We start from the raw sequence: 11,503 nt of genomic DNA on the forward strand, positions 1-11,503 counted from the left end.
TAGCAGCCGGCGTATCGGCCGCCGCCCCGTCCGGGCCCCTGTCCCTGCTTCCAACGTAGCGGCCGGCGGATCGGCCGCCGCCCCGTCCGAGCCCCCGTCGCCGCTTCCAACGTAGCATCCGGCGCATCGGCCGCCACCACCGTCCGGTCCCCGTCGCTTGGGACCCGTACGAACCGAGTGCAATACGACGCGCCGGAGAACCCCTACGACACCGGCATCGTCGACAACGAGCCGGAGGTAACCCTTTGTTCCCTTGTTCTTATCTCATTTCAATCATTTTGTGTTAGATCTAGCGTTATTACGGTTCGTACTGTTCCTAGTTCAATCCTTTTGTGTTAGATCTTGCGTTATTACTTGTTCGTCTGTTCCTAGTTCGATCCTTTTGTGTTAGATCTTGCGTTATTAGTGTTTGTGATTTGCTTTTGTTTAAGATTTGTGCCGATGATGATGAATATTTGGGCATAAATTGATTCAGGTTTTAGTCGATAAACAATTGGTGTGTACAAATTTGTTGTGCATGATCTTTGGTTTGCTGACTCAAATCCTGGATATAAGTGTGTCCAATGTAACCGAGGCTACCTCTTTTTTCGAGCCCATATTATCATGCATGATTTTTGTTCACTCTCGTTCCATCATCGTTGCAATTGACTCCGTTTTTTTGCACGATCTTTGGTGCTACGTGACGGAGTGCGGAAGCGGCGACATCGACGAGCGACGACGAGTCCTTCCACACCAAGACTCGTCACGTCCTCGGGAGGCTGCGATCCGGCTATTACGATGGCCCCTTTGCTCGAGGCATTTACAAGTGCCCCTTACGCAACGAGAAGCTCCGCGCCACCGACTTCAACTCCCCGGTGAACCATGCTGAATCCATTGGCGGATGTGGCGCTAGAGTTGGAAGGACCGTGAACGTGCATGCGTACATGGCCAAACACAAAGCACTTGGGATTCACTGCGCAACCTCCAAGCGAGTCACACGCGCTACCGGAGGCGTTGAACGTGCCTACTGCACTCTCGTATGTGACTGCTCTATCCGTAGAGCAGCTTAAATTCATGTAAAATGTAGCTTATGTTGGATCTATCGGTACTACTTTTGGATCTGTCCCGAATATATCTATGCTATGTTGGTTGCTGTATGCGACTTATCCTATATTTTCTCTCCGGATTTGTGCCCTAGATTTCCTACTCGATTGGGTAAAAACGAAGGCATAAAGAAATGAATGGCGTTAAAAAATAGAAGGACAAGCTGCTCTAGATTTGCTACCAATTTGGGCTATCAAATATGAATGAGATCGAGCGAGAGAGAGGAAAAAGGTACACCGAAAACCGCTAATCCGGGCGAAAGAGACGAAACCACTCGTGCTCCCGTCCGGACCCACACGGCTCCACACGCTACGGCCCCACAAACATGGTCTCGTCCTGTCCCACGCGGTCCCTTCCTACCAGCCCCACACGACGCGGTCCCACACGACGCGACCCCACAAACGACACGACCCCACTCGTCGGCCACTGAACGGTCAACTTAACGGATTCCTTCCGTCCGAGCTCCTTTGCGGGTTCGGACAAGGGCTTGGGAAAACTGAGGAAAAACTAGGAAATTTAAGACGAAGACTAATCTGATGGAGCCGAGGCGCGAAAATGAAATCCCTATATATATATATATATATATATATATATATATATATATAGAGCTGAACTATTCTCGAACCCCCTTAAGAGGGGTTCTAGAATAACTATTCTCGAACCCCCAATCCCGCTTAGTTTCTTCCGATCCGACACGCCGCCCCGAGAAATCTCACCACCCACGGCTTGGGTCCGATGTTTCTGAACTTCCCCACGTTGACTCTCGCTCCGCCTGTCCCCAAATCCCGCTCCGCCTTCTTCCCGGCGGCTGCGCCCAATTTCGGCCTAGACTTCTCCCAGGAGGCGGCGCCGAATCCTGCTCCGCCTTCTTCGCTGGCGGCACGGTGACGCCTCCTTCCCCAGCGGCCTCCCGTAGAAACTAGTCCTGCACACACGCATCAACCCCCTACACACGCACCCTCCCGTCCCGCACTCCGCCGCCCACATCCTACCCCGCGTGCCGCCGCCCACCTTCCACCCGCGCACGACCTCCTGCTAGTCCTCGCTACCCCTAGGTTCATGGAAGCTCGAGGCGCATCGACGGCGTAGCTTCCAGCGCACCACGCCCTCGTCGCCCTGCTGCCGGCCGGCTCCCCGGTGCGGCTCAACACAGCCACAGAGAGGCTCCCCTTCGCGCCCCTCCCCGTTGCTGGGCCTTCTCCTCGGCGCACCACCAGTCACAACCTCTCCTTGCCACGATCTGTGGTCATGGCGGTCGAGGACCTGGATCCGCCCTAGATTGGGCGGCGCACCATCGGGATCTCAGTTCCAGCAATGGCGCGTGGTCGGCAAGGGAGCGCATTTTCGCGTTTCTGGCGCGGTCGCCGGGCACCACTGGACTGCCAGACTTGCCGCCCGTAGAATTCATGGTGAGCGGCATGAAGTCTAGGCCGCAACCTGCTCGGACCACGCGGCCGCTCGGGAATCCACACTGTCCGCGCAATGGAGTCCATACTACCAGCCACGGTACTCCACAGATTCCCCAAGAACCCACGCTCCACTCCAGGCTCTGGCTCCTGCTCCATACCCGTGGACGCACGTACATGGAGTCTGCAGAGCCGTGATGCTGCTCTGCTCTACCTGCACTATAGTGGCGGACGCTGATGTGAGCTGCAGTTTACATTCATGTAAGTGCACTCATGCTAATTACCATTATGCAATATCTCTCACTTTTTTTTGTAAAAATAGTTTATCTCGAGGACCATCGACAACAATACTTGTTGATTCAGAGAAGTGCATAATAGCAGAGTTGAAAGTTCATCAAAAAATGTGACAGGTTCAGCTAAAAATAGAGACTGCACATGCGAACTTCTTTCTATTCTTTTTAGTCTTGTCTTGGTTTGGAAATGCTCTTGGGTCGTGTGAGTTTCCAAGGAGTTCAATTTCGTCTGCCAAAGGTTTCAACTTGTATTTGTCTTCTGAATATAATTGTGTTCGTGAAACAACAACTATTACTCTAATATAAAACTGTCATTGTTGGGCCATGCGATCTAAATCCAAGCACGCTCTTGAGAGTACTGTATTGGCAGTAACATTCACCTGCCTACACTACCATTGAATTCCTAAATCTCAATAATAAACATTGTGGCGTATGGTTCCAGCTAGGACTATCGCTGCCCAGCTAAGTTGAGGATCAGGTGAGATGAAGACTGCAGGTTCATGCTTGCTTGCTTGTAGGTCAGCTCAGGCCATGGGCTATGAAAAAAGATCGAAGAGCTGCTCAAGTTTAGTTCATTTTCTAGTGTAGTTCACTTCTCAAGCGGTTGAACCATGTGCACCCTTCTTCTGACAAATTGTTGGTTATGTGAAGAATTTCGTCGTGTTGGTTCAGTCAATTCGCTTTGGTTAACACAGAAGTGCACTTCATCTCACACAGAAAAAACACTTTCGTCTAGAGGTTTAACAACTTTTATCGGATTTTTTTTGTTTTTTGTTTTGAGAAAGCTCGCTGAAACTCAACTAGAAGTTTGCTTCGGCCACGCGGGAGGTTCATTTTTCTTGTAGTTCACTTGAAAAAAAGGAAAACAAATAACCAAACATGGTTCCAAATCATGAGATTCTGTAAGTTCAGGTCCTTTTTTATTAAAGTGTGGGTTTAAATTTGTTGAGAAGTGCACTACGTCGGTCGTTGAAGTTCATTTTTCTTGTTAGTCACTGATATTCCCTTTCCTTTTACATGTGAGTTTACTTTATTAGACGATTTCGGGAAGTACACTTTTTGTATTTCTGTTATTTCAGGGAAGTTCAATTTGTACATATGTATGCTTTTATATCAAAACCATGAGTTATTTTATATCAAAGCGAACTCGTGTGAGCCTGCAAGTCAAGTGTTACTGGTCTAGGAATTGTTCTAGTTCTGTATATGTATCAAGTTTTTAGATGGAGGGTTGCACTAATAAATGAGTTATGCCCTGCATCGTACAAATTATCTATATTTTTGAAGTTCAGTTTTCTTTTCTCAGAAGTATATTTGCTAAACCTGACTGGAAGTTTTATCTTTTTTGTTTGAAGTTCACTTCCTCCCCACCGCGGAGTTCGGTACAAGTACATGGCAATTGAAGTTAATTAATAACAGTGCGGGTTGGAGGTTCACTTTTTTATTTGTTAAAAGTTCAGTAACTATATGAGGGGAAGCTTACTTGTTTTTATAATGTGTTGAAACTCAAATATATCTTGTGAATCAACTTCTATAACAATGTTGCTCTACGGTTGTAACGGTGTATCTACCTTTTATGATTTTCCATTGTTTTTGTAGGTTACTACAATGAGTTCTAGATAATAAATTCTATTTTTTGTATTGTAGGACCTTGAGGCTCCTGGTGGCAAGCGTTTGGCATTTACCTGAAAAAGTGTAGGAAAATAAAGAAACTTTGCGTTTGGTATACACTTCCAAAAACAATGACCTATGATATTTTCTTATATATGATCTATTCTGATGCTGCTGTCTAGTTGCAATTTATTTCCTTGTATTAATATGCACATTTCTAGCTGTCTGGCGTTGTTTTCTGTAACTCTTGTTTCAATATAATCAGTGATTTCCTCGCAAAAAAAAATGCACGTGTCTGGCTGTGCATACCCTTTTCACCTAGTGATTGTGGAACAGTACCGTAGCTTTGAAAATAAAAGTTCACCTCATCCACATATGAAGTTCACATATTTGTTGGGGCAGTATAGTTCATAGATGAATCTGTGTTGTGGCGTGAAATTGTGTGAGTTCGCATCTAAATTGCCACTCCGCCTTGTGTGAATTTTCACGTAAAGATTATTTGCTAGCTTTGTATTGGAGCAAATGTTAGACGATTGCAGCACATAAAAACAATTTCACCTAGTTCACATATGAAGTTTGCTCATTTTTGTTTGGAAATTTATTGTTTCATAGACTGAAGTTTGCTTTTATTTAAAATTCAAGTTCGGTTGTCCAACCTAAGTATGGACTAGTATAGTTCACATTATTTAGAAAAGGAAGTTCATCTATTGTTATCAGGAAGTTCATTTTGTCTACCTTTTTTAAGTTAAAAGCACAAACATGAAAGAAATAAAAAGTATAGCTCGCCTCGATATTTTTATTTTCTTTCTTGGAAGTGCATTATTCGCATTCGGGAAGTGCAGATGGATCAATTTGATATTTCTTTTCAATATTCGTGATAATTTATCTTCATTTCTGGAAGTTCACATTTCATTCCGTAGCAGATCAGTGTAGGTCTCTTGGGGCTGACCGAGCACCTGGCTGCCGCATTGGGGTTCAAATATAATCGAACCATCTTCACTTTTGTTGGACAGTTCACTTCGGACATAATGGGAAGCTCAATTTGCACACCGTGAAAGTTCATTTCATTTTTCTATTAAACAAACTAAATGGTAATGGTGAGTTCACTTTTGTAAAAGTGAAGTTCACTCCGCAAATAAAATGAAGTTCATTTGAACAAAAATGCATATTGCTGAGGAGCTCATAGCAATCTTGTTTTGATGTATAAAAGCATTATCTAGTATTTCATTTTCTCTTGTCCATCTACCACTGTCTACTAGTATCCTTATGCTGCCTTTTTTGTTATATGTAAGGTACACCACTTGATCAAGCCTACTATGCTATATCTAAGACGTGGCATGATGATCCAGTAATACTCCATGGGGAAGTTTGTCTATTTTCTCACGGGAGTTGCCTCATCAACTATTTTGTCGGCCAAACCACAATGGAAGTTTACTTTTTCTCGGTGTGAAAGTTCAGCTTTATATAGTCGGGGAGTGTTGTCCGTCCGCGTTTACTTTCAAGGTTTATTTTGATGTTTCTGTCAACTCCTTTGAGCTAATATAAGTGCGCACTGAATGGTCTGAACTTTAAATATCTTAACTCATATCTATGCTATCTTTCCTATTTCGATCCACATTGGTATGCTGATGCTACTTGAGCTAATAATGATGTTTATGAATTGTGTTAGATTTTTTTATCAAAACAAGCAGTCAACGGAATCAAAGAACAGGAAGTTAGCATCCTCATTAGAGGCAGTGCACTTAATGCATATATATATTTAAATTTACTAGCACCATAGAGGGCCCTAGACATCAACAGCTAGGCACGTTGTATCTTTTTAGCACGTATCTGGTTGTAGTTCGGTTTACTTCTTGGCATTGTTCACATCTTGGGCGCTTGAAGTTCAATAAGTCCACGATTAAAGATAGAATGGTGTTTAATAAGTTCACTTCTTCTAATCCGTGCAACTCACTTATCCTAATCTGTGAAGCTCACTTCTCTTAATTTGCGAAGTTCACATCTACTGCTATTTTCATTTTATATATTCCTAAATATTTCTGAACATACTGTATCCCAGGTTAGCTAGAGCCGTGTGTTGCATAGAGGGAGAATGGGAGTTGATTTCTCCTTCGTGTATGCCATAGAGGAAATATAATCGCTGAAGTGATGCTACTAATTTCTTGTTGATGCTTAGTTGATTACTCACTGATGTTAATTGTATTCTATTTTGCAGAGAAACTCATATAATGTGAAGTGCACATTGGTGAAAATATGAAATTCACTCTAAAAAACAGAAGTGCGCTTATTTGGTAAGTTCACATTTTTCTGTCCAAAAAGTTCATTGTGGAAGTTCACTGGTTAGTTAAATCACCTCTTGGGACAATCCCTTTCTTCTGTATGTATTTGATATAGAGACAGAGGTTGATCCTTCTATGGAAGAAAGGTAGTTCACATTGTTCACCATTGTGAGTTCACTTGTTATTTTCTTGGAGTTCGTTTTCCAGTGGCGGAGGTGGACTCCTGGGACTCGCGACGGAACAGGCTCCTCCTATGAAATCCAGTGCGGGCGACCTCGAAATCCACCAATGGAAGACACGTGAATCAACCCCTGTTCCGCCCAGGAGTCCATCCAAGCTCCTCCTATGAGTCCATCCAAGCTCCTCCCCTCCCGTGATGCCACCATGGGGAGTCCAATATGGTCCGCCATGGGATTCCGGTGCAGGCAACCAGGAATTCCACCCCTAATTTTGGCGACCGGCTCCGCCCAACGCACCTCCCTGTTGGTTGAGCTCCTGTCCGATGAGTAGCACTGATCTTAATTCAGAGGCTAACTACTACTGGTACGCAACTTCTCAAAGGCACTCTTATGCAATGCGTAGCTGGGCAATGTCCCGTGTAATGTTTTGTGTTTGTTTTGTCAGTTCGCTTGTATTTGTATGGAAAATAGCATCGGTACTACAGATGTACAAGCTAGCAGCACATATGTAAATGTGAAGCAGCGCCGATTGCGGAGAATCTTATTTGATAAAAGTGGATATATGCTAGTGCATTTGTTTTCTATTTGGTTAATCACATCAACATCTGAAAAGGGTTAATAAGCAGCAATAAAATGATGATGATTTGTGGTTAATAAGCAGCAATGATACGATACAGAGTTCATGTTTCCCTTAAAATAAAGTCCACTTCTTCCATATGGCCGGTTCAGTATAAAATGGCAATTGCTACTAAAACTAAACCATTCCAGCTATCATTTAAAAAAATAGGCACAGAAAATGTAGAGAAAAATGTAGTGTTGATTCTGAAGTTCATTTTTATTTATTGGAGAAGCTCACTTTTAGAGAAAAATGCATAGAAGTGAAGTCCAGTTCGTCTCATGCTAGAAGTTCATCTTGTGTTTGTCTCGCTGCAATTTGTCATCTGGTAGTGTGCATGGCTTACCTATCTTTATTCTACTAGCTGTCCTGATATTCAGTATTCACAAGCTATAGGATGTCATGTGTGTGTGTGCCAATTCATCTATTATTACTTATGTATGAAAAACTCACCTTCACAGGGCATGAGCACTCAAATTCTTCTTGTTTTACCTCAGGTGATTTCATCCAGGAAGTTCACCGTGCCCCCATCGGGAGTCCACCGTGCTCAGAGCTCGCGCATTGCTCCTGCGTACGCCAGAGTCCTACCCCCTTGCTGGAAGTGCAGGTGTGTATAAACAGTCATAACACTGTTCCAATATTGTTCCAATATCAGAATCACACGGTGCTAGACATATATTGTGGAAAACATCGATACCTAGTGAAGTTTTGATGATGAACATCTGAAGTTCACTTGATGAACATCTGGTCATTCACTAACAAAATTTTTAAACATCACACTTGAAGTGTTTGGTTCAAAAGTTCTGTTATTTGGGACACAAATCTGACCGGCAACAACCTCACCCATAAAAAATGAAAAAGAAGCAGTTCCAGATGGACGCCATGGAAGTTCACTGGTTAGTTAAATCACCTCTTGGGACGGTTCCTTTCTTCCTCTGTATGTATTTGATATAGAGACAGAGGTTGATCCTTCTACGGAAGAAAGGTAGTTCACATTGTTCACCACTGTGAGTTCACTTGATATTTTCTTGGAGTTCATTTTCTGACTGACGCTTTAGTTCAAAAGCGAAACAGAGAAGATACATTGCTTTGAAGTTCACCTTTGTCTCTTTGAAAAGTTCGGTTTTAAATTACTAGAATGTTACCCTTTTTTGAATTAATAAATGATCTTTTGGTTGGAAGAATTTGATTGGACCTGCAAAATTAAATTTAGTTTACCATAAAAAGGAAGTCCACTTATTAAACAACAGTAGCTTATTAGCTTAAAAAAATAGAAGCTCAACAGAGTATAGCTTATTAGCTTCAAAATTCCCGAGGTTCAGTTTTGTATTCTTCCGAAGTTCTGTTTAGTATTTCTTCTGAAATTCAGTTCAAAGTCATGTAAAATCAAAATTAGAAACTTCACATTCTCTATTACATACAGTACACTTCTTCCGTATTGGTCGAGACGATGCAAAGCTGTACATTCGGGTAGTGAACTTGTAATTTTCGGGCATTACATTTGTGTTTTTTTGGAGAGTTCTTAAATTGTGATTTCAGGAACTTCTATTTTTACATATGTGAGGTCCATTTTTGTGGCAAAAATAGATTGGAAGTTCACCTCAACTTCTTTCGGAAGCTCACTTGGTTCTTGCATGAAATTCATTTTTGTAAGATAAAAAATGCAGATGTGGTTGCGAAGTTCAATTTTATTTGCCAGGAAATTCAACCAATCAAACAACAGGACTTTTCTCATTTTCTAAAAAAAATCCAGTATATTACATTGGATTTATTTCTAAACTGCATCGATCTAAAGTTCTGAAATACTGTTTCTTTTTTCTATCTATGCAAAATAGCTGTTGCTAGTCATGCCTGGACTCTTGGCGGTGCCACTCTGAACTCCAGCTCTCCGCATAGCCACCGCCATCCATGGGACAGACGCTTTCGGAGGAGTTCACATGCCCCGCCATGAAAGTTCATATTGCTCTATGCAGGGAGCATGTGCAGCTCCATCTTCAGGTTTGTGAAGTGTTGATTTCTATTTGTGGAATACTGCTCTATCTCTCTCTCTCTTCTTTGTGTTGTTCTCTGATTTCTATGGTTGTGCGTGCGTGGGAAATTTGTACAAATTTTGTATGCGTGCCTTTTTGTCAAACTTGAATGATTTCAGTACGTAAAATTATTTTAGAAGTTCACTCTTCAATTTGGAGAAGTGCATTACTGCGTATGAGAATTGCACTTATATTGACAAGCTGATTCAAGTATAATCATTACACTGATACAAGTGCACTCTACCTTTTGTTCCAGGAACAACACTTGGAGCTCCCTTAAGATGGTGTTTGGGATACCTTTGAAGCCATGGTCCTAAGCTTCTTCAAACCTCGTCCGTGCCTGCCTGGCCTCCACCCTGTTCCCTGCCTCACTGGCCTCACTCTTGTAATCGTCTGGTCGACCGCGCCTTCCACCCACGGGAGTTCACAAAGCCAGGCGTAGGCGTCCATTGGCACCAACAGTTCTCGGCTCATAAGCGCACCTCACCAACGACATGGCTACCATCCCAAGCTCTCAGCCTTACACAACGGGTGGCTCACAGACAACCCCGAGTCCAGGCTCATTACACGGCAGCAGCTCCACAGCAGCGTACCAACGATGAGGCAGTGCACCACCGACATGATTTTTACAACTGACGGACAATCCCATATGCGCACAGCTAGTACCTGATGCAGTTAGCTTCAGTTTTTCTATTTTGGCTCTTGCCTAGAAAGTTCTGTAGCACACTCTCTAATTGATTCTCTATCTAATTTAGTATTTGCGTCGATCGATTCATTGGCTTCAAATAGAAAAATAAGTTCACCTCGTCCCCATATGAAGTTAGCTTATTTTTATTTTGGAAGTTTGCGTTGTATACTGATATTTTGTATTTTGTGATGCTGCTAGCTATTTGTTTCAACGAATTATTCTGTGAAGTTCCTCTTTATTTCTTAGGAAGTTTGGTTTGCATGTATGTGAAGTTCCCTTACTATTAAGATTTTTGTCAAATTTGTTTCTGAAAGCTCACTTTATATATGCCTGAAAGTTCAGTATGTACGTATGTGAACTAGTGAAGTTTAGTCTACGCTTTGTACTATGCATGATGGTACCATGTGCTTCATCAGAAAAAATCTAATGTAAAGCACATGTATCTTTTTCCTAAATATTAAAAAAACAAATGATACAAGAGAAATTCGAAGTCCACTTAGGGAAATAGAACGAAAACAGAGAAATTCAAAAATTCCATACTTTAGTATATTTTAAACTGCTCCTAAACCATGAAAAAATTCAGAAAATATTCTATATGAAAATTTACAGTTCTTTCAAAACTTTACAGCGATGTATCATTTGTATCATTTTGATCGAGAGTTTGAAAACACAAAAACTGAAAGCAAAATTGAAAATTTATATACTCCGACAAAAACTGAAAGCAAAATTGACAATTTATATACTCCGACAGGAAGTTCACTAGTACGCCCTGAGAAGTTCACTTTCATATTCAGGGTACTTCAACTACTCTGTATCTTCCCGGCGGAAATCATACACATAAAAATCATGTGTACAGCCCCAGGTTGCCCAAATCGACCACCACCACATGCAATTGGCGATGATATGGCTCTATTTCATGCTCCAGGGTGCTCACATGCCACACCTAACCAATCTAAACGAACCAATTTTAAAATGTTCCGAGTCGGTGTTATATCCGATTGTCGGTATTTCTAAAATTAATCTTAAACTGTTTGTAATTTGAAAAAATGATGAACATGAAAAAGTTGCGCATTTATCATAGCTTTCCAACGGTGTATTATATCTATCAATCCGACTAGTAGTTTGAAAACAGTGCCTAAAAATAGTACAAAAACTAAGAAGTTCACGAAAACAAACTTGAGTATATTTAAATCTGCTCCTAAACCGTGTAAAATTTCGGAAAACAGTCTGAACAATAGTGATGCGCAATTTCCATACCTTTCCAATGGTATATCATATGCCTCAATCGGGCAAACGGCTTGAAAATAGTGTCCAAATAACT

The 11,503-nt window shown here is 42.0% G+C and overlaps 1 long non-coding RNA gene across 5 annotated transcripts; it reads left to right on the plus strand.

Annotated features, from left to right (window-relative positions):
- Positions 1-2,283: 2,283 nt before the first annotated feature.
- LOC124707048 lies at positions 2,284-10,258 on the plus strand. Of its 5 annotated transcripts, none has more exons than XR_007004662.1 (8): positions 2,284-2,750; positions 4,427-4,502; positions 5,683-5,893; positions 6,606-6,681; positions 6,785-7,212; positions 7,962-8,071; positions 9,300-9,462; positions 9,751-10,258. It is a non-coding gene; the product is annotated as an uncharacterized LOC124707048 (long non-coding RNA). The 5 variants fall into 5 exon arrangements; XR_007004664.1 differs by having other exon boundaries at positions 6,877-7,212; XR_007004661.1 differs by having other exon boundaries at positions 5,683-6,681.
- The last annotated feature ends 1,245 nt before the right edge of the window (positions 10,259-11,503 follow it).

Source organism: Lolium rigidum, chromosome 4, assembly GCF_022539505.1.
Source record: "Lolium rigidum isolate FL_2022 chromosome 4, APGP_CSIRO_Lrig_0.1, whole genome shotgun sequence".
NCBI lineage: Eukaryota > Viridiplantae > Streptophyta > Magnoliopsida > Poales > Poaceae > Lolium > Lolium rigidum.